The following is a 22,631-nucleotide window of genomic DNA, read 5'->3' as shown; positions in this document are numbered from 1 at the left end:
TATTGCTGGGAGCTCAGCCTCCACGTGGGCAACACGTTAAGATCACAATCATCCTAAACGTATCTTCTGTAACAAAACCCAGATCACAAGAGCTGACTGATGAAGGTTAGGTCGCAATCCCACCCTCAACCGTGGACATTAGGAAGCGCATTTGATGGCAAAGGGTCTTCTGATGAATAGGACATTGGATTTGTAGTGCAAAGCAAAGGTAAATGGAACACTCCCTGATGGCAGGTTTGTGCGTAACACCAGAATCAGATATATCAGTACAGAATTAGCTGCAGCCAAATGGGATTGTGCCTTGGGTCATATCAATATCCAATATATTCAAGGAGTTCATATTCAAGCAGCAGGGAAGGATTTGTTTGTTAGTCACAGATTTATTAGAGATACAATAACTTGTTCTAGTGAATCTAATCTAAATTCAGCACCTCTATAATTAAATTGTTTTTGTGCAGTTTCTTATGCTCCTACTTAGCAGATGAGTATAAACAAGTTAAAACCGTGACAGGAACAGACCAATAATTGCAGCAGCCAAATGCTGCAGTAATCTAAGAATTCATTTACCGTGGGGGGTGAAGACTCTATTAAAGTGCAAACGATAGGTAACCGTGTACATCATTTTCTTGATTTTTACCCCACCTCAGCAAAAATGATCTTGATGGAGTCGCAGTTTTATACAGTTAAAATATCTCCCCTCTTCTCTTGATGGTGGGGACATCTTTTAACAACACAGAGGACATTCAGACCTTCAGGTCCATGCTAACTCCCAAAGGAGTAATCCCATTAGTTCTAATCACCCTTCCCTTCGTATTTCCTTTCACCTCTGCAACAAACTCTCTCCCTCAGAGGTTCATCAACTCCCCTTTGATTTGTATAGCTGTTAACCTCCATGAAAAGATAATTTGTGGTAGTTGATTGACCTACCTACATATCTTTGGAATGTGGGAGGAAACCACAGATCCCAGGGAATCCTAGACAGTCCCAGATAGAATCTCAAACTCTCCACAGATCAGCACTTATAGTCAGGATTGAACATGACTCCCTGGAGTGTGGTGCACTACTGTGGCACCCATCAGACACTATACTATGCCAGTCCCCCCAAATAGTCATTTGTCACCTGTGGGGCCAGTCACTGGAATAATCAACCGTACACAATACTGCCCACAGATCTTGATATGTTCAGTACACCCATATCCCAAAATGAAGTGTCCAGCCATCAAGATTAGGGACCTTGTCAGATTTGTTTCATTTGAAAGATGTTTAAATCGGTACTCTACATGGGCAGGAAATGTGTAGGATGATATGGGGAAATACAGGTAAATAAGACTAGTTCAGGTAGACAACTTGTTCAGCATAGATGAATTGGATCAAAGGGCTTGTTTCTGAGCTGTTTAATTTCTATACAAATTGCCAGGGGCACAAAAGATGATTATACTCTCATATATGCATACCCCAGCATAACTAGAATGAAATAATCAAATAAATATACGTCAATGCCATATATTTAGCAGCTGAGTCACTGGGAGAAGTAGTACGTGATTTAAAGTTGTGCAAATGCAATTGCATACATTAAGGGAGGATTAGATTTTCCCAAGTTAATAAACTAAAAATCAGGTGAGTATTCCCATTTCCCAAAAGGTTACAACAAAAAAAAATCAGATGTTAAAGACAAACACAAACAGAAAGAAGAATCATTAAACCAAATAATGCTATGCCACATAAAAGAGTGGAAAAGTTTTGAAGTTCCTTCATTGGAGCAGAGTCTGAGAGAGAAAAACTTTTCAGATGAAAGGAAACCCGAAACACTAACTCTGTATCTCTCTTTACAGATGCTACCTGACCTGTTCAGTATTTAGAAGATTTTCTGATTTATCTCTGACTTGCACCAACTTCAGTAATTTACTTTTGGAAAGCTTTTATTTTGAAACTTCATTAACAGGAAAAGCAGCAACCTGGACTCCAGACAACAAAGTGTTAAACTTTTTGAAAAGCTGACACCTACCATATGGTAATGAAGAGAGAGTTGTCCGCCTACTCGTTCTCCAAAGGGAAGACAACAACCCTCGTTCAGCTGACTCCAGTGGACTCATGTGTGGTTCAAAACTAGGTATGAAGGCTATGGTTTAAGTGAGGATTGAAGATTTAACAACTTAACAGATCTCCACACAATACACAGCTCTTCATATGGGTAAGTTAAAGGAATGTATAAGAATAGAAACGGAAACTGTACACTGTGGAACAAAGTTTTGGTATCGTTTAGTTTGTTGAACTTACTTTACATAGTTTTATTGTGTATCTCCTGAATATGCCTTATGTTGATCATATTAAACTTGTAATTGTTATTTGCTAATGTATGAGAATTGTCATCACAATCAGAATGAAACCTTAAAGTTCACTCTGGAACACAATTTAATAAAAGATTTAGTGATAAAAAGATTCACTGTGGGCTTCAGACTTCAGCTTTACTAGCTTGTGCACAACATAAAAATGCTGCCCTACATGTTTAACAGAAACTACTAACAATGTTTAGTTAGACAAATGAATGGTTAAGGAAAGCACACCTTGTTTTAGAGCAGGCAGCTTGGATTTTGTTTAAAGAGAGTCATGTCCATTTGGAAACTGAAAAGAAAATTTAAGATGTATCATTATGGTTGAAATACTGAGGTTTATAGGTGGGTCACTGGCAGGAGAAATTTGAACAGAGGCACTGCATCACTTACTAAGGTACATTAGAGGAAGTGTGCACATCAGAAGTCTGGGAACCATGTATTTCTTAAGACTCTCATTCACTTTGTTCAGAGCTCAAAAGTTCAAACTGAAAGTAAATATATTATCAAAGTACATATATGTCACTATATATAACCCTATCATCCAACGGTCAAGAAGGTGGTCTCTGCAAGCATCGTGGAACGTGTAGAGCAGGACAAAACACAGAAGACGTCCTGGTCATCCACTGCACCTAGTCCCATCTCCTGCCGTCTTGACTCTGTCTTGCCACTGGATCCAGATGGGAATTGGGAAGAGAGAGTGAGGCTGACGCTGCGCAACTCTCCCTCACTTAAATCCAAATCACGCGTTAGTCTCGACACCATCATAATGGTGTCGAGGTCCTCATGGACGTCGACGATGGACGGACATATAACACTGAGATTGATTTTCTTGTGGGCATGCCCAAGAAATCCATAATAGAATAATAACCATAATAGAATCAATGAGAGACCACACCAACTTGGACATTCAACCAGTGTGCAAAAAAACAAACAGTGCAAATATAAAAGAAAAAAATAATAATAGTTAATAAATAAGCAATAAATAGCGAGAACATGAGACACTGAAAAATGTCTGAAGTAATGATGATTTGTGTTCAGATGAATTGGCTTCTTTTCTGGGTTAATGATGCTACAGAGAAGAATGTAATATCCGGTCCAGCTAATTGTGCCAGAGCAGTTTATTCCGCTTTGTTGCACCCAATCTTAGTAAGCTGGGCTGGGGCTATGTGATGAAGACTCTCATCTAGCATCTGAATCAATCTGTATCTGGTGATTTCCTCTCTTATTCAAATTCCCAAAGATACTGAGGCAATGTGATTCATCAAGAACCACCTTGACAAAAAGTCTTTGGAGTTTATTTCTTTGCACTAGAAAGTTAGTTACTCGTGGAGTAATGCTGAGCAAGTGGGACATTAAATGTCTTCTATTTGTAACAAGAGAGAAAAAAAGACCAGTTAGCCGTTTAGATCCATGCCAGCACCATGAAGAGCAATTCCATTTGTCCCATTATTTCTCAGAAACCCTGCAACCTATTCTCTCTCACACATTCCCATTAACTCTCCTTTGATTCCTCTTGAGAAAACTGGGGTAATACACAGCAGCTAGTTAATCTGCCAGCACATCTTTGGAATGTGGAAGGAAATGAGAGCACTGGGAGGAACCCCACATTGTCATAGATGGAACATGAAAACTCTGCATAGTCAGCAGTCAAGGTCACCATGCCAACCTGGTACAGCTGGCATATCATTAGTAGCCGAGGTTCACCAGTGCTTAATGAAGAGCTAGAAAGTTAACTTTACTGTGGAAACAACACGAGTCATAGAAGATTGCCAATGTTTTCACAGACATGGATGTTTAAACTAACAAATGTTCCCTGTACTGCAGGGAGTACCTTCAAAAGGTCCAACATTTTAAATTTGGAGTGTGGTTGATTCTATGAGGCAAAAAAAAATGCCTATGGGCAATCCTAGGGGTGAACATTTTAAAGCATTTATGCATTATTGTGACACAGGCTTCAAGTGATTTATTTTAAATAGAATATTCCTAAACTGAAATAACAGAGAGAAAAAAACATGACATGGATGAGTTGAACTTCCTTCTGGACTGAGAGATTGTAACAAGTCAGTGCTATATCAAATCAGTGACTGAGGACTCATGACACAGGAGCCATTCTCTTGACTTAAAAGCCATTTAGTAATGTTGTTATTCCTGTTGAACAAGTTTGATTGCTCTTAAGTTTTCTGATTGACTACCCTGCCTAGAAACTCAGTTTTTGATTAATCTGAACATTCCTGTAAACTGGATTAGTATTATTCAGGTAATTAATGACTCGAGATGTAGACATATGTGCCAGTTAAGGTGTGTTATCTGACTCATTAACTTTTGAAATAATGAAATCTGCCTAATTTTAGATTTGAGGGATTCATGCTTCAAAAGTCAGAGCATACTAGGGCATCTGAGAGTCAATATAACTCTTAATTATAAATCATTTGGTCATTCATAATCTGTGTCATGATTTGGATAAGGAGATTGAGAATAATTATTCAGGGTTATTGATGATGCATAACTAGTCAAGGAATAATAATGCATGGAAATATGCCCTTCATCCCAACTGGTCCATACTGGCCATTGCATCCTGCCTGCTGGTCCCAGTTGTTCACATTTAGCCCATAATACTCCAAGCCCCTCCACATCATGCACTTATTCAAATACCTGCTGTCAGGAGGATGCCAAGAGGATTCACATGGATATAGACAGGCTGAGTGAATGGGCAAGGACATGGCAGGTAGAAAATTATGACGTCATATATCTTAGTAGAAGAAATAGAATAGTAGAATTAACTTTAAACAGGTGAGATTGAAAGATTGACACTGAATATTAATATACTGGTACAGAAAATGGGAAAGTGAACTGTCTGTTGACCTTTATTACAAGAAAGTTTAAGTACAAGCATAGGGATGTCTTCATCTAATTATACAGTATAGTTCAGAATCAGGTTTATTATCACCGACATATATCATGACATTTATTGTGTTGCTGCAGAAGTACAGTGCAATACATATAAAATGACTATAAGTTACGATAAGAAATATTTAAAAATGCAAGTAGTGCTAAAAGGGAGCAATGTAATGAGGTAATGTTCATGGACCATTCAGAAATCTCATACCTGAAGGTAAAAAGCTGTTCCTAAAACATTGAGCGTACCACTTTCTGATGATAATAATGGGAAGTGGACATGCCCTGTTGGTGGGGGTCCTTCATGATGGATGGTGCGTATTTGAGGATTTCCTCAGTTGAGGGGAAGTTAGTGTCCATGATGGAGCTGGCTGAGTTTACAATCCTCTGCTGATTTTTCAATCCTGTGCTTTGGCTCCTCCATACCAGATAGTGATGCAACATCTATAGAAACTTATAAGAGTCTTTAGTGACATACCAAATATCCTCAGACTCCTAATGAAGTATAGCCGCTGACTATATGTTTGACCCCTCAGTGAGGACTGGCATGTATTCTCCTGATTCCCTTTCCTGAAGTCCACAAACAATTCTATAGTCTTACTGGCATTGAGTCCAAGGCAGCTGTGACACCACTCAACTGGTCAATCTATCTCAGTCCTGTATGCCTCCTCATCACCATTTAAGATTTTGATGACAACAGTTATATCATCAGCAAATTTATAAGACCATAAGACAAAAGAACAAAATCAGGTCATTCAGCCCATCAAGTCTGCTCCCCCATTCCATTGTGGCTGATCCCAGATGTTACTCAATCCTAAACACCTGTCTTCTCACCATATCATTTGATGCCCTGACAGATAATGAAACAATCAACTTTCACCTTAAATATGCCCACGGACTTGCCTCCACCACATTCCACAGATTCACTACTCTCTGGCTAAAAAAATTCCTCCTTACCTCTGTTCTAAAAGGTTGTATAGATGGTGTTTGAACTGTGCCTAGCTGTCCTGTCATGGGTGCAGAGAAAGTAGTGGAGCAGGCTAAGCACACATCATTGAGGCGCACCTGGTGATTGTCAATGAGGAGAAGATGTTACCTCGGTCCACATTGACTGTGGTCTTCTGATGAGGAAGTCAAGAATCCAGTTGCAGGGAGAGGTACAGAAGCCCAGGTTTTGCAGCTTAATATTGGTACTGAGGTGACAAAGATGTTAAACACTACACTGTAATCAATAAACAGCAGCCTTACATAGGCTTTGCTGTTGTCCAGGTGGTCCAAGTGATTGATTGTGTTGTCTCCTCTAGTTCCACTGATGACCTGTTGGAAGCAGTTAGTCAAGTTGGTGATGATGCCACGTTCAGATATTGTAAACAAACTCAGTTTCCCAACTTAAAAGGAGAATGTACTTGGCACAGGGCACAGAGTAAAAGTACATCAAATGGATTCTGAAGATGCTGGAAATCCTGAGCAACGCAAACAAAATGCAGGAGGAACTCAGCAAGTCAGACAGCATCTATGGCGAGTAATATGCAGTCTATGTTTCAGGCCAAGACCCTTCATAAAAACTGGAAAAGAAGGGGAAATAAGCCAGAATAAGAAGATGGGGAGGGGAAGAATTATAAGCTGGCAGGTGATAAGTGAGACCAGGTGAGGTGGAAGGTGGGTGGTTGAAGGGAGGGGGAAACGAAATGAGAAGCTAGATCAAATTGGTAGAGAGCGGAAGAATAGGAGATAGAAACATAGAAAATAGGTGCAGGAGTAGGCCATTCAGCCCTTCGAGCCTGCACCACCATTCAGTATGATCATGGCTGATCATCCAACTCAGAACCCTGTACCTGCCTTCTCTCCATACCCCCTGATCCCTTTAGCCACAAGGGCCATATCTAACTCCCTCTTAAATATAGCCAATGAACTGGCCTCAACTGTTTCCTGTGGCAGAGAATTCCACAGATTCACCACTCTCTGTGTGAAGAAGTTTTTCTTCATCTCGGTCCTAAAAGGCTTCCCCTTTATCCTTAAACTGTGACCCCTCGTTCTGGACTTCCCCAACATCGGGAACAATCTTCCTACATCTAGCCTGTCCAATCCCTCTAGAATTTTATATAAGATCCCCCCTCAATCTTCTAAATTCCAGTGAGTATAAGCCTAGTCGACCAGTCTTTCTTCATATGAAAGTCCTGCTATCCCAGGAATCAATCTGGTGAACCTTCTTTGTACTCCCTCTATGGCAAGAATGTCTTTCCTCAGATTAGGGGACCAAAACTGCACACTATATTCCAGGTGTGGTCTCACCATGGCCTTGTACAACTGCAGTAGTACCTCCCTGCTCCTGTACTCGAATCCTCTTGCTATGATGCCAGCATACCATTCGCCTTTTTCACTGCCTGCCGTAGCTGCATGCCCACTTTCAATGACTGGTGTACAATGACACCCAGGTCTCCTTTTCCTAATCAGCCACCATTCAGATAATAATCTGTTTTCCTGTTTTTGCCACCAAAGTGGATAACCTCACATTTATCCACATTAAATTGCATCTGCCATGAATTTGCTCACTCACCTAACCTATCCAAGTCACCCTGCATCCTCTTAGCATCCTCCTCACAGCTAACACTGCCGCCCAGCTTCGTGTCATCCGCAAACTTGGAGATACTGTATTTAATTCCCTCGTCTAAATCAATAATATATATTGTAAACAACTGGGGTCCCAGCACTGAGCCTTGCGGTACCCCACTAGTCACTGCCTGCCATTCTGAAAAGGTCCCGTTTATTCCCACTCTTTGCTTCCTATCTGCCAACCAATTCTCTATCACATCAATACCAGATAGGAGAGGAGAGTAGACCATGGGAGAAAGAGAACAAGGAGGGGCATCAGAGGCAGGTGAAGAAAAGAGAAGGGGTAAGAGGAGAGCCAGGATTGGAAAAAGAGAGAAGGGGATGGGGAGGGGTTACCAGAAGTTAGAGAATTCACTGTTCATACCTTCAGGTTAAAGGTTACTTGGATGGGATATGAGGTGTTGCTCCTCCAGCATGAGAGTGACCTCATCATGGCAGTAGAGGAAGACATGGACTGACATTGTGGAATGGGAATGGGAAGTAGAATTTAAAAAGGTGGCTACTGGGTAATCCCACCTGTGGCGGTGGTATTATTTGAAAACAGGTGCACAGGTTCAGTGAGTGGGGACTGAAGGCACTCATGACGAGTAAGTAAGTTAACTATTTATTTACAGGACAATACAGACACTAAATATTCAGTATGTACGTCAGGTGTCTGCTGGCACCACGATGTCATCAGCTGGCTTCATGGTGCCAAATGGCAGCCAGTGAAAGGTTTGCTATCTTCCTTAAACAGGCCAATCCCTAGGTAGCATGGGGGGAGTGGCTTCTAATGAACAGGTAAGATTGACACTTATTGCAGTGTTCCAGCCCTCAAAGGACACAATACTCTGCCATTCAGCCAGAAGGTTAACATAACCCCCACTGATGCCCCATTATACTACACACAAAACGTAACAATATAATTCCCAGAATTATCACCCCTCCAGATGCTACACCGTGTACTGCAGTAATCCACCAACATCCCAACGTCCCAGAAAGCCTCCACCTTCCCCTCAGGGTATAGTGGTTATGCAGCTGCCCCCCCCCCAACTTTCCTGATCTTATTTACTAACTGCTGGATATGATCCCCCAAGTGAGACGTATTCCCAGACTTAGGGGTGTAGGTGCAGCACTCCTGACCAATTACAGCACAGGTGCCACTTCCCTCTGCGAGCAAGTAGTCCAAGGCCATTGTTTTTTTGCAAGGCCAGCATCTGAAAAGCCATCATCTCAGCTGAATCTCTGGCCAGTCCATCCTCTGTATGCTTGAGCGCTGTGGCCAAGTCATTGGCCAATGTCTCCATCACAGAAGCCAGGTGTATCAGTTGCTGAGACAGCCTGGCTGCACCTCATAGGGGAAAGGCTAGCATCCAAAACCTTTCCCTCTCTGTGATATGCCTCTTACTGTGCCCACCCTCATAGGTCGGGTGCTCGTCCAGGCTATTAAGGTGGTGTATGTATGGTGTCATGTATCCAAGACAGCAGCAGCCAGACCATCCTGTGGTGCGTCTTGTGCTGGCCCGGGAGCCACATATCCAATTCTTATCGTTTGGCATCCAGGGAGTGCCCACCTTCACAGCACTACCTGACATTGACCTAGTCATCCCAGGAAACTGCTCCTGCTCACACTCCTGTGCCCTGCTGACTGACTTGACCTGTGCTCATCATACTTGATTTCACAAACACTCCTTCTCTTCCTCTGTTGGCAGAGGGATTACTCTCTGAGTTGACACTTGAGGATGGGACAAACCATATGTTGGGAAGTACCAGCCATTAAAACACTTATTCCACTGGGGGGCTCGGGGGGGGGGGGCGCGGGGTTGGTTACTGAGACTCAAGTTCTTTAAGGCCATTCCCAAATAATGGGTGAGGTTGTCTGGAAAGGACTACTCTCCCCCAGCTTCCCGCAAAACAGAATGCCAAAGCCGGAGAAGTTGACCAAGTTCCTTCAACTGTCCTGTTCTTCTTCGTTAAAGGGGATTGGTAACAGTGGCAACCCCTCCTGCCACATGGGTTAATGTCCTCATACTAATCCAACAGTCTGAAACATTGGCGAGGCTCTCATACTTGTATGCCATCTGTAGGAATGTGTTGTAGGATCTCACTCTGACCACGATCATTGCCACTGCCATCAGCATCCACCATGTTGCCACTCTGTAATGTAGGGAGCTACTCACTCACTCACTCCTTCCTGGTTATTTGTTGGGCCTTTTGACGGACTATCCCCTGTTCCTCCGGTAACACCACCCATCGTGCGTTCGCCAGTCCATGCGCCACAGTGTGCCGCTGCTCTGGAGGTGCTGCATCCAAACCTTCCCTGATTCCTCCTCCAATTCCATCTTGTCCACTTTTGCAGGATCCAACACTGCCAAGTGTCGGGACTTTTAGTAATCTCCCGAGCCCACAGTCTGGGACTTCAGGTTATCAACCCCCTGCTGCAACACACTCACCCATCCTTGAAAGGTGCGGGTGGGGATCAATAACTTAACTTGCAGTCTCAACAGCCCGTTCATATGCTCAATCAGCCCTGCCAGCCATGGGCAGTATGGGATGTGGAACACCCCCAACATGCCAGACTCTGCAGCCCAATCCTGGACTTCGGCTCCTGCAACATGTGAGCCATTGCCAGTTGGATCTCCCAGGAGATCCCATTTGTGGATGATAAGTGCTGCAGTGTGTTTATTGTGCTTTCCTGGTCAAAGTGACCACACAGCAGCGCCAGTAGGACAATGGAATCTGTGTCCACCATTGTGACCACATATTGTTTTTGATTCGGTGGTGGCAGAGGCTCTACATAATCTACCTGCCATACCTGAGCCTCCCTCGTAACCTCTCAGATGTGTCCAGAGGAAACTGCTGACCACCCCCAGGGCTTAACCTGCTGGCAGGTAAGGCAGCTTGCATCCACTATCCTGGCCTCGTCAAATGAAAATGCTACTCCTCGAGCTTCTTCCCATTCCCTTTCTCCTTCCCCCCACACCCCCTCCCTCAGATGCCCACTCTTCTGGTGTGTCCATACTGCCAGGCCCCCGTGGTCCTCCTCAGAATTGGTTTAGCACTTCCACTGAATTTCTCAAGCTATCTATCTCTTTCTCTTTCAGTGAGATTATCTCATACTGCTGCTGTACTATGGCGGCTAGAGGCCAAAAAACACTCCTCTGTCTCTCCTTCCTCTCGGGGAGCCGTAACTCATTTAGTACAGACATGATGTGGTGTTTCATTTTCACCCCTCGGGAGTCTAGCTTGCCTGACCAGTCTACTGGCCTACTGTAAGCTGGCCAGACTCCCAAATCCCACACAGTTGTCAATACACCCTGGGACTCAGCACTCCTCACACAGGGTGGGGGGGGGGAATCTCTCTCTTAATCTTTTGCCCTTAAACATATTAATCTTCTGTTCAATCGCCAAACCCTGCTTGCAGCGCCAATGTGTGCGAAACAGATTTGCGGGTTCAGTGACTGGGGACAGGAGACACTCACTATCACTAAGTTAGCTATTTACTTACAGGACAAGACTGACACTGAACATTCAGTAAACCTTTCAAGTTACACCCAGTTACAAATACTTATCTAAAGTGTGTGCTTGGGCTCTCTCTCACTGCTGCACTCTTCCACTGTTCCTGTGGCACTGGCCATGACCCAGTCTGTTGGCAAGCCCCAATCCAAAAGACCGGGTGCTTTCAGAATACTAGTTTTATATTCTATTGGTACTGGATCATCATCAGCCAACGCCATGGTGCCAAACGGCAGCCAGTAGAAGAATTGCAGTGCTCCTTCTTACAATGCTGTTGTGAGCATCAAAAAGGTCTCAGTTTTATGCTTCATTTGTAAAGCAGTTTCTTGAAAACTAAAAAAAAGTAAAATGTAGAAGTTAGTAGTGTGTGAGAATATGTACCTGTTCCTTGTAAGGCCATTGGCATGGTTTTCCTAAATGTCAACTTCCGAAATGATTTTATACAGAAACCTATACTCTTTGAAGAGCCATACAAGGAAAGTGACTATTATACAACGTCCTGCAATGACAGGTGATGTTAAAGTCGTGAATCATGATGGGAGCCACTTCTCCAGTGAGTAGGGTTGAATCTGCTGACCTAATTAGGAACAAGGTAAATGTGAGGCTGGTCATTCTGCTACATAACAAAAGATCAGAACCATTGGAAGCAGAAATAAGCATCTCAGGAAGTAACTTCTAATGAATATTCTTACAGTTTTTAGTGTGGAGAAAATGATGAATGCTTAGGAAATGAGGGATAGATGTGATGATATTTTGGACACATGTGAATTTGCCACAGAGGAGGTCTTGGCAGATTTAAAGCACATTAAGATGGATAAATCCACAGGGCCTGCCTGCGTGCGTCATTAGACCTTGTGGAAAGCTAGGGGAGAAATTGTGGAGGCTGATTTAGCAATAAACTGCAAAATAGCAAGCCACGAGCAGCCACAGAGCAAGAGAGAACAGATACTTAACGTGACTATGCAGCAAAGTATCTGAAGGCTAGGAACAGCTGGTTGAGGCTAGCTGGTTCAATGGGTGAATAAGGACTGTGGATGAGTGCTGGGTTTAAATAGGCTGCAAGTGATGGGTTGGAAACAAGTCACAGGTGACTCTTGTTTGCTGGGTGGAGACTGGGAGGTGCCTGGCTGTACAGGCCTGACAGGATGCCCCCTCAATGTGGGACTATGATCATTGAGAGACAGGCAGGGGACACAGAAGCCCAGAGCTCGTTGGAGGAATTAGACTGGGCACATTTAAGGCAGACAGTGACAAAGTAGCAAATATCTGCAATCATGGTGGGAGCTATTAGGCACTGAAGGCACTATCTTGCCGGCAAAAGGTTCACCCTGCTAACTGACCAGTGCTCAGTCACATTCATATTTAATAATCAGCAGCGGAGCAAAATCAAAAATGATAAAATTCTGAGGTGGAGAATCAAACTCTCCACCTACAACTATGACATCATGTACAGGCCTGTGAAGCTCAACGAGCCCTCCGATGTCCTATCCTGGGGAACGTGCGCCAACGCGCAGATCGACTGGCTATACGCCCTACATGTAGACCTTTGCCACCCGGGGGTCATCTGGCTTTTTCACTTCGTGAAAGCCCAGAACCTGCCTTACTCCCTTGAGGAGATCAGGACGATGACCAGGGACTGCCAAGTCTGCGCAGAGTGCAAACCGCACTTCTACCGACCCGAAAAGGCACAACTCATCAAGGCCACCCACCCCTTTGAGCGACTGAGTGTTGACTTTAAGGGCCCCTTTCCCTCCACCGACCACAATGTGTACTTTCTTAATTTTATCGACGAGTACTCGCGGTTCCCCTTCGCCATCCCCTGCCCCGACACCACTACCACTTCAGTTGTAAAAGCCCTGCGCAAGCTCTTCACTCGGTTCGGATACCCATGTTATATCCATAGTGACAGAGGGTCCTCGTTTATGAGTGACGAGCTGCGCCAATATCTACTGGCTAGGGGAATTGCAACCAGTAGGACCACGAGCTATAATCCCTGGGGGAATGGACAGGTGGAGAAGGAGAATGCCACAGTGTGGAAAGCCACACTCTTAGCCCTCAGGTCAAAGGGACTGCCGGTCTCCCGCTGGCAGGACGTCCTTCCCGAGGCACTCCACTCCATCCGCTCCCTGTTATGCACGTCCACCAGTGCCACCCCTCATGAGTGGCTCTTTTCTTTTCCCAGAAAGTCGACCACTGGAATCACCCTACCAACTTGGCTGACGTCCCCGGGGCCAGTGCTGCTCCGGAAACATGTGAGGAGCAATAAATACTCCCCGATAGTCGAGAGGGTTTACTTACTTCATGCAAACCCCCAGTATGCCTATGTGGTTTTACCTGATGGGCGGGAGGACACGGTCTCCATCCGCGACCTGGCGCCCGCAGGAGCACCGGGCCCCTACCCTGAACACTCTGTGGTGACTATTGACCTTGTACCCACCAATGTATGTACCCACGAGACATTGTGCGCTCCAAACCCTACACAGACACCACATGACTCTCCCATACCGGGCGCGATGCACATGCACGAGGGATTAACAACACCTAACGTGCTGACACCTCAAGTCAGGCCGGAGCCAGCACAACCACCATCGCCGGTGCTACGTAGATCACAGCGACGGACTCAACCGCCTGATAGACTTAACCTGTAAATATACTTCTTGTAAATATTGTCAGTCACTTCACTCCGTGGATCTCTTTTTAAAAAAAGGAGGGGTGAATGTGGTAAACCATATATATGTGTTGTGACTGGGTTACCTGTCTGGACACACCCCTCTGCTGACTGCCCCTGTGGCTCCTCCCACAGAATCCTGTATAAAGGTGGCTCCTCCACGGTGAGTGTCTGCCCCCAGACTGAGCGGGAGGGGCAAGGTGAAACACCTTTATACAGGACTCTGTGGGAGGAGCCACAGGGGCAGACAGCAGAGGGGCATGTCCAGACAGTTAACCCAGTCACAACATATATATATATATATATATATATATGTGTATGGTTTACCACACTACCAGAACTGACATCGCAGAAAATCCACAGTCAATCATGCACCTGGTTGGCCAGAGAAGGGTGAGGAGAGACCTACTGGAGTGCTTCTGAGTGTATGGTTGCTGACATGTACTTGCCACATGTGTTGATCAGAGCAGTGTTGTGCTGTAGAGGCTGGCAGATCTGACTCTAAAGGACCCAGACAATCGGGGCAAGGATCTGGAGGATGGAATGATGCACTAAGGGTTGATCCCCATTTCAGCTGGGTCAAATTATTATGGAAGTGCCTTAGTGATCTTGGAGTCAGGTCGGTAGGAGTTGGTGAAGTTGAATTGCTTAAAGAAGAGGACCCAGCAAGCCTGATGTGGGTTGAGTTGGTGAGTCTGTTGTATGGATATGAGGTTCTGGTGGTCAGTGCAGATCAGGAAGGACTCAATGTCTCTCATCAGCCAGTGTCTCCACTTCTCAAGGCCCATTTAATGGCGAGTAGCTCCCTGCCTTCTACTCCATGACAGTGCAGTGTAGAGTTGAATTTGTGCAAGGAGAAGGCACAAAGGTGAGTCTTCCTGTCAAGTCCTTGTTGTGGAGGAGGATCATGCTGGCATCCAAGTCAGATGCATCCACATCCAGTACGAAAGGTCAAGAAGGATTCAGATGGTGGAAAATGGGGACGAAGATGAAGCATCTCTTGAGCTCCTCAAAAGCAGGATCCTTGGCGGCAGACCAGGTTATCTGTGAGGTCGGTGATTTGGAGAGGGAGGCGAGAGGAGCAGCGATTTGGCTGCAGTTCCTGGTGAAATGGCAGTGGCCCAGGTCAGAAACAAATGTCAAAGGCAATTTTGGCTCGGCCTGTAACATTCAGAGATGGCTAGTGCTCAAAAGTGTAAGGCGTAAAGTGGGACAGGAAGTTGCGGCAGCGGGTTGGGAATCCATCGAAGTGTACGGGCACGGGAATCCGGGACTCTGAGGGAGGAGATTGACTGGCGCAGTGTTGCTGTTGCTGTATTGAGATGGAGAGTTGATTGAGAGTGGCGAATAGATGGTCAATGGTTTCCTGCTGCTTCTGGATTGTGTGCTCCTTTCAGCGGACGACTTCCTTTTGGCGAGCAAACTCTGCTGGGTCAATTGCTGGTTCACCCATCCTGTCAGGAAATATAGAGGAGGCTTGGCCCAAACACAGAGCAGCTGAGACAACTTAGCAGTAAATGATACTCTAGTAATAAACTGCAAAATAACAAGCCTCGAGGGGCCACAAAACAAGAGAGAATAGATTCTTAACACGGCAAGGCAAAAGGTAACTGAAGGCTAGGAGCAACTGGTTGAGGCTGGCTGATTTGTATGAGTGAACAAGGACTGCGGATGAGAGTTGGGTTTAAATGGCTGCAGGTGGTGAGTTGGAACCAAGTGGCAAGTGACTTCTGTTAGGAGACTGGGAGGTGCCTGTCTGTGCTGGCCTGACAGATAGATCAGTAAATGTTGTCTATAAAGGACTTTAGCAAGGCCTTTGACAAGATCCCACAGGGTAGGCTAGACCAGAAGATGAGATCGCATGGTGATCCAGGGAGAAATAGTCTTAATTGGTTCAGTGATAGGAAGCATTGAATGACAGTCAAAGATAGTTTCTCCGACTGCTGGCCTGTGACTAGTGGTGTGCCACAGGGGTTGGTGCTGGGACCTTTGTTGTTTGTTATTTACAGAAACGATTAGGGAGTGAATCTACAAGATGTCTTTGGTAAGTTTGAGGATGATACAAAAATAGGTGGTATCATAGACAGTGAAGAAGATTCTGAAATATTACGGAGAGACATGTATCAGCCAGATAAGTTGTCTGAGGAATAGCAAATGGCTTTCAATTCACATAAATGAGAAATGTTTCATTTAGGGCTATTAAACCAGGGTAGGATTGTACAGTGAATGGTAGGCACCTGGGGAGTGTTGTGGATTAGAGCGATTCAGGACTGCGACTACAGTTCCCTGAATGCAATGTCACAGGTAGAGAGGGTGTGAAGAAGGCCCTTGGGACACCAGGCTTCACTAATCACTGCATTGAGTATTAGAGCTGGGATGTTCTGACGCATTCGTACAAAATGTTGGGTGTGACTGCACTTGGAGTATTGTTTTTGTCGCCTTGTCGTGGGACAGACATCATTAAACTGGATGAAAACTCCTGATGAAAATTCTCAGCCCAACACGTGAACTGTTCATTTCCTTCCATAGGTGCTATCTGATGCTGAGTTCCTCCAGGATTTTGGTTGTGTTGCAGAAAATGGAAAGAATGCGGAGATTTATGAGGGGTGATTGATAAGTTCGTGGCCTAAGGTAGAAGGAGTCAATTTTAAAAAACCTAGCACATTTATTTTTCCTACATTTACACACTTAGTCAAGCGGTCATGGAGAATATGGATCCCTTCTATTGTGGAAGTTGGCGTCTTGGACCTCCAGAAAGTGGTCCACAGCAGGGGTGATTGATAAGTTCATGGCCTTCAACTACTGCACAGAGTCTTGTCATCTTCAGAAGTTTTCTGATGACTCTGCCATAGTTGGATGCATCAGCAAGGGAGATGAGGCTGAGTACAGGGCTACGGTAGGAAACTTTGTCACATGGTGTGAGCAGAATTATCTGCAGCTTAATATGAAAAAGACTAAGGAGCTGGTGGTAGACCTGAGGCGAGCTAAGGTACCGGTGACCCCTGTGTCCATCCAGGGGGTGAGTGTGGACATGGTGGAGGATTACAAATACCTGGGGATACGAATTGACAATAAACTGGACTGGTCAAAGAACAATGAGGCTGTCTACAAGAAGGGTCAGAGCCGTCTCTATTTCCTGAGGAGACTGAGGTCCTTTAACATCTGCCGGACGATGCTGAGAACGTTCTACGAGTCTGTGGTGGTCAGTACGATCATGTTTGCTGTTGTGTGCTGGAGCAGCAGGCTGAGAGTGGCAGACACCAACAGAATCAACAAACTTATTCATAAAGCCAGTGATGTTGTGGGGATGGAACTAGACTCTCTCACGGTGGTGTCTGAAAAGAGGATGCTGTCTAAGTTGCATGCCATCTTGGTCAATGTTTCCCATCCACTACATAATGTACTGGGTGGGCACAGGAGTACATTCAGCCAGAGACTCATTCCACCGAGATGCAGCACTGAGCGTCATAGGAAGTCATTCCTGCCTGTGGCCATCAAACTTTACAACTCCTCCCTTGGAGGGTCAGACATCCTGAGCCGATAGGCTGGTCCTGGACTTATTTCATAATTTACTGGCATAATTTACATATTACTATTTAACTATTTATAGTTCTATTACTATTTATTATTTATGGAGCAACTGTAACAAAAACCAATTTCCCCCAGGATTAATAAAGTATGACTATGACTAAGGTAGAAGGAGATAAATTATTAACATCAAACTTCCTGCATTTTCACTGAAAGAGTTGAACTGCGTGTGCATGTAACGAGAGCGGTATAACTCATCTCCTTCTACCTTAGGCCACGAACTTATCAATCACCCCTCGTATGAGGATGCTGCCAGGACTCAAGGGCCTGAGTTATAGGTAGTGGTTGGGAAGGCTAGAATGTTTTTCATTGAAATGTAGAGATTGAGGGGTGACCTTCTGAAGGCATATACAATCATGAGGGTCATGGATATGGTGAACGCTCAGTCTTTTCCACGGAAAAGGGGAAATAAAAACTAGAAGGCATGGGTTTAAGGTGGAAGATGAACAGTCAAAAAGTACTCTGAGGGGCAAATTCTTCATGAAAGGATGATGCTGCCAGAGAAAGTGACTGAGCAGGTATACTAATGATATTCAACAGACATTTGAATGAGTACGTGGATAGGCTGGGTTAGGGAAACTTGGGCCAATCGCAGGTGTATGGGACTAGCTTGATGGGCATTTTGGTCACCACAGAAGAGTTGGGCTGAAGGGCCTGTTTCTATGCTGTATTATTCTGTGACTCTGTGAAATAAGCCTAGCCATCACATAATTTCTGGCCTGTCAGAAAAGATTTTGTGGTCATCTTCAGTGGCAGACTTCCAGAAAGTGATTCGGGTAAGGTTTTCTTCCTAATATGTACTCATACACTTCTTCATTCGTCTATTAAGGCTGACCTTTCAAACCTACCAAAGCTGTAGCATAATGCAGTGGAAATGAATTCGCATTACACATGCACAGTTTATTAATGCTCCAGCAGGGAATTACTACACAGTACAATGTAGTTCCAACATAGCCTGACAAACACTCAGTCCAATAGAGACAAGTAGCTAAAGGAATATTATATTAGCAAAATAAAGTCATATGTAATGATTGTGAAAGGTCAATATAGAACAACTAACTTGCTGTTAATAATAAAAACTATGAGAAGATGAACTCAAAATTAATACTTATACAATAAGGATAGAAATAGAAACAAATTTGACAAACCAGAATAACAAAAGAAGAAAAGGATTAGATTATTAGAAATATTTAAGGAGATTAATAATATTTGAGGATTTGGGGGTAATAGGGAACTGACACAGAAGAAGAATTGGAGCCAGCGTTAATTAGCCACAATGACGTTGAATGGCAGGGCAGGATTGAGCGACCACATGACCTACTTCTGCTCCAGCTCCTGCTTTCTTGAGACCTTTTGTTCTTGTGTTAAAACTCTAGGCTTTTAAAATATCTGCTTACATGTTTCTAGAAACCAGAAAGAGGTAGAAGAGATTCTAATTTATCTGAATTAAATGTTTCAGAGGAGAGGGCTATGTGTAAGAAGACTTATAGCTAATATTTCTGTGTACAAAGGAAACCCTGGGAAAATAGACCAGTATATTAACACCAGCCAAAAGAAAGATGTTGGAGTCTATACTCAGAGGAGTAATAGGAAGATATATAGAGTCAGGAAAATATAATTTTAAAATCAGCTTTAATTCTAATACTTACCTATGATAACAGAATAATGCCTGCAGATAGTTTTCACCTGGATATTGAAAAGACTTTTAATAAAATTCTATCTGGCAGTTTCCAGCATATGGAACTAAACAGTAATGGATAGCAAATAATCTAAAATAAATGAATTAAAGAGCAGGGATAAAGAGCATTCATTTAGATTGGAGTAATTTGGAAAATGGTTTTCTATAGGATAAGCCTTTATTTGCAATTTATATTAATGGTTTTGGTTTAAGAATAAGTGATTTAACATCAAGATTAACAGATGCTATCAAATTGGAGAATACACTGAAGGGGAGCTCAACATTTTATAAGAAGACATTAGAAAACCTTTAGATTGGACAGTTATCTGGCAAATGGGCCATTAATATTTAAGGTAATACATTTTGGTAGAAAAGAATATAAAATCCACCTGTAATATAGCATATAATGACAATAACTCAGACAAAAGGGGAAATCAGTCAAGGTGTACTCAAAAGCAAGTTATTAACAAGATGATTTAAGAATGGCAAAGTGATAAAATAAAGTCCTCACAGATGCTGGGAATTTATTCCTTGAGGCATAGAATTCAAAAGCACAGAAAAGTAATGTAAAGCTTGAGTCCGATCCTAATCGAGCTGCTCTTACTGTGCTCTGTAATGGACTGGGCTTATTCCACCACTTCTTGTAGACCTTCCATTCTTGGACACTGGTGTTTCCACACGAGGTGGTGATGCAACCAGTCAGGATACTCTCTCCACCGTGCATCTATATGAATTTGGCAATGTTTTAGATGACATGCTGAATCTTTGCAAACTTCCAAGAAAGTAGAGGCATTGTTATGTCTTCTTTGTGATTGTGCTTACGTGATTGTTTCTGGGCAGATCTTCTTGATATGATACGAGGCCCTCCACTGGTTGGGCTCAGCCATAGATATAGTGTCCTAGCTGACTACGTGATACGCGCATCAGGACAATACGATATAGAGAACAAGCAGCTGCCCATGCAGCAGGCCCCCCTCTCCACGCTGCCGATGAATCCAAAGGAACAACAAAGACCGATACAGTTTGGCACCAGCAGCATCGCAGGAGTTGCCAATCAGCATTGAACTCAACATTGGACTGCCCTAGTGACTTCAGCTCAGGACTTTTCCTTGGGGTTTACTCCCAATGCCTTCCCCATGAGTGGATATAGCTGCAAGGCAGTGAGGGTTTGAGATCAGAATTTTCCTTCTCCTAGATGAGCTGCCAACCACAGCTGACATTCCCTATCTGCCCAAAATGATTAGTTTTAAGGCACCAGTAGCTCCTTCTCCTGTCAGTAGAGGCAGTTCCGCCATGCTTAGCCACACATACAGACTAGGAGCTGCATTTGATTGTCAGAAGCTATTTGAAATGTATGCCATAGGGAGCATTTCCTGGGTAGTGTCTCCCCACTAGCTCCCCTATCTATAACAACCTTAAAGAACCAATATGTGGTATGATAATGCCAAGGAATTTAAATTTACTGACCCTCTCCACCTTCAGTCCCCTAATGACGACGGACTCTGCGGTTTCTTTCTCCTGTAATCAATAATCAGCTCTTTGGTTTTACTGACGTTGACTGAGAGGTTGTTGTGTCACCATTCAGTGAGATTTTCAGTGTCCTTCCTGTAGGCCGCTTTGTTACCACCTTAGATTCAGCCAAGAACAATCGTGTCGTCAGCGAACTTAAATAGGGCCTTGGAGCTGTGCTTAGCCTCACACTCAAAAGTATAAAGCGGGAAGAGCAGGGTGCTAGGCACGCAGTCTTGTGGTGCAGCTCATGGTGATTGTGGAAGAGATGTTGCCAATCTGTACTGATTGGCTGTTCTCTTATTCTGCCTCCGCCTAGTTATCATTTCCTATTGTGCACATATCTCACCCCAGCTTCCTCATTCCTACCTTATCTCATTCCATTATACCCACCCATTAACTTGGTTCTAGCTAACTCTGTGTAAATGCAGCTAACATATCTGAATTTCCTATTCTGCAGACAAACTGATATCCAGCACCCTGCCTGCCTGCTATTTCAGCAATCAATCAATGAATTTATCCCCTACCTAACCCTACCCTGAAACTTTCCACATTTTTCTGCTTTTTAGATCCTTCCAACTTGGTGCTTGTATATTACTCATAGGTCTCTTACGTTCTATCCCAACCGTTCCGATCCAAATCATCGACAATCCCTTTCCACCTAGAGATGCTGTTCAACATACTGAGTTCCCCAGCTGTTTGTTTATTGCTTCAGATTCAAGCATCTGCAGTTATTTATGTTACCTAACCGCTCTGTAAGTGCTCTGAAGTATTGCTGCCTCTTGTGGAATTTCCCAGAAGTAGCAACAGTGTCCATGACAAATACCAGCTCTGCTGCCTAGAAGTTCAGTTGAATAATGCTGTTTTCTCTCCAACAGCACCTAACACAAATCAATTTTACCTGGAGCAAAGTGTAAAAGTAACTGCTCTGGGAACTTCACACCAACTCCAGAAACTCAGGCAGGTAAAGCCCTCCATTTATGCCTGATGTAATTTCATATCAGGGGCACAATGTCTCTCAGCTGCTTGGTAGAGCGGGTGTATAAGCCTTCATTTCCCATCTGTATTTGTCCTTTTCTACCCCTCATTCATCTGAGAGCTCTTAAATACCCTATTGTACATGCCTCTACCACCATCCCCAGCAGTGGGTTGCATGCCCTCGCCACTCTGTTTAAAACCTACGTCTGGCAAAACCCCTATACTTTCATTCAATCACTTTAAAAGTGCGGCCTCTGGATTAGCAATTGCCACCTTTGGAGAACGGCACTGGCTGCCCATTCTGTCTATGTCTCGTATCATCTTATACCCCTCAAACAAGTAGCCTCTCATCCTCTCGTATCCCTTTTGCCAACCAACTGTCCAGCTCTTGGCTCCATCCCTCCCCCTCCTGTCTTCTCCTATCATTTTGGATCTCCCCCTCCCCCTCCCACTTACAAATCTCTTACTATCTCTTCTTTCAGTTAGTCCTGACGAAGGGTCTCGGCCCAAAACATCAACTGTTCCTCTTCCTAGAGATGCTGCCTGGCCTGCTGCGTTCACCAGCGACTTTTATGTGTGTAGCCTCTCATCCTCCTTCACCCCAAAGAGAAAAGCTCTAGTTTGCTCAACTTTCCCTCATAAGACATGCTGTCTAATTCAGGCAGCGTCCAGCAAATCTCTCCTGCGTCCTCTCTGAAGCCTCCACATCTTTTGTGTAATGAAGCTACCAGAACTGAACCCAATGCTCCAAGTGTGGTCTAACCAGGGTTGTATAGAGCTGCAACATTACATTGTGGCTCGTGAACTCAATCCCCCAACTAGTGAAGGACAACTTATCATACGCTGTCTTAACCATCCTTTCAACTTCCATGGC

General features: G+C 44.1%; 1 protein-coding gene across 1 annotated transcript in view; it reads left to right on the top strand.

The window, feature by feature from the left end:
* The first annotated feature begins 2,047 nt into the window (after window positions 1-2,047).
* LOC140188127 (tight junction protein ZO-3-like) overlaps window positions 2,048-22,631 on the top strand; it is a 122,130-nt gene continuing 101,546 nt past the window's right edge. Inside the window, exon 1 of the mRNA XM_072244104.1 lies at window positions 2,048-2,191. The gene's annotated coding sequence lies outside the window, so the exon portion shown is untranslated. The remainder of the gene's footprint in view (window positions 2,192-22,631) is intronic.

Source organism: Mobula birostris, chromosome 26 (assembly GCF_030028105.1).
Source record: "Mobula birostris isolate sMobBir1 chromosome 26, sMobBir1.hap1, whole genome shotgun sequence".
Taxonomy (NCBI): Eukaryota; Metazoa; Chordata; class Chondrichthyes; order Myliobatiformes; family Myliobatidae; genus Mobula; species Mobula birostris.
Note: the sequence above shows the minus strand (reverse complement) of the source record. Positions and strands in the feature narration are given on the sequence as shown.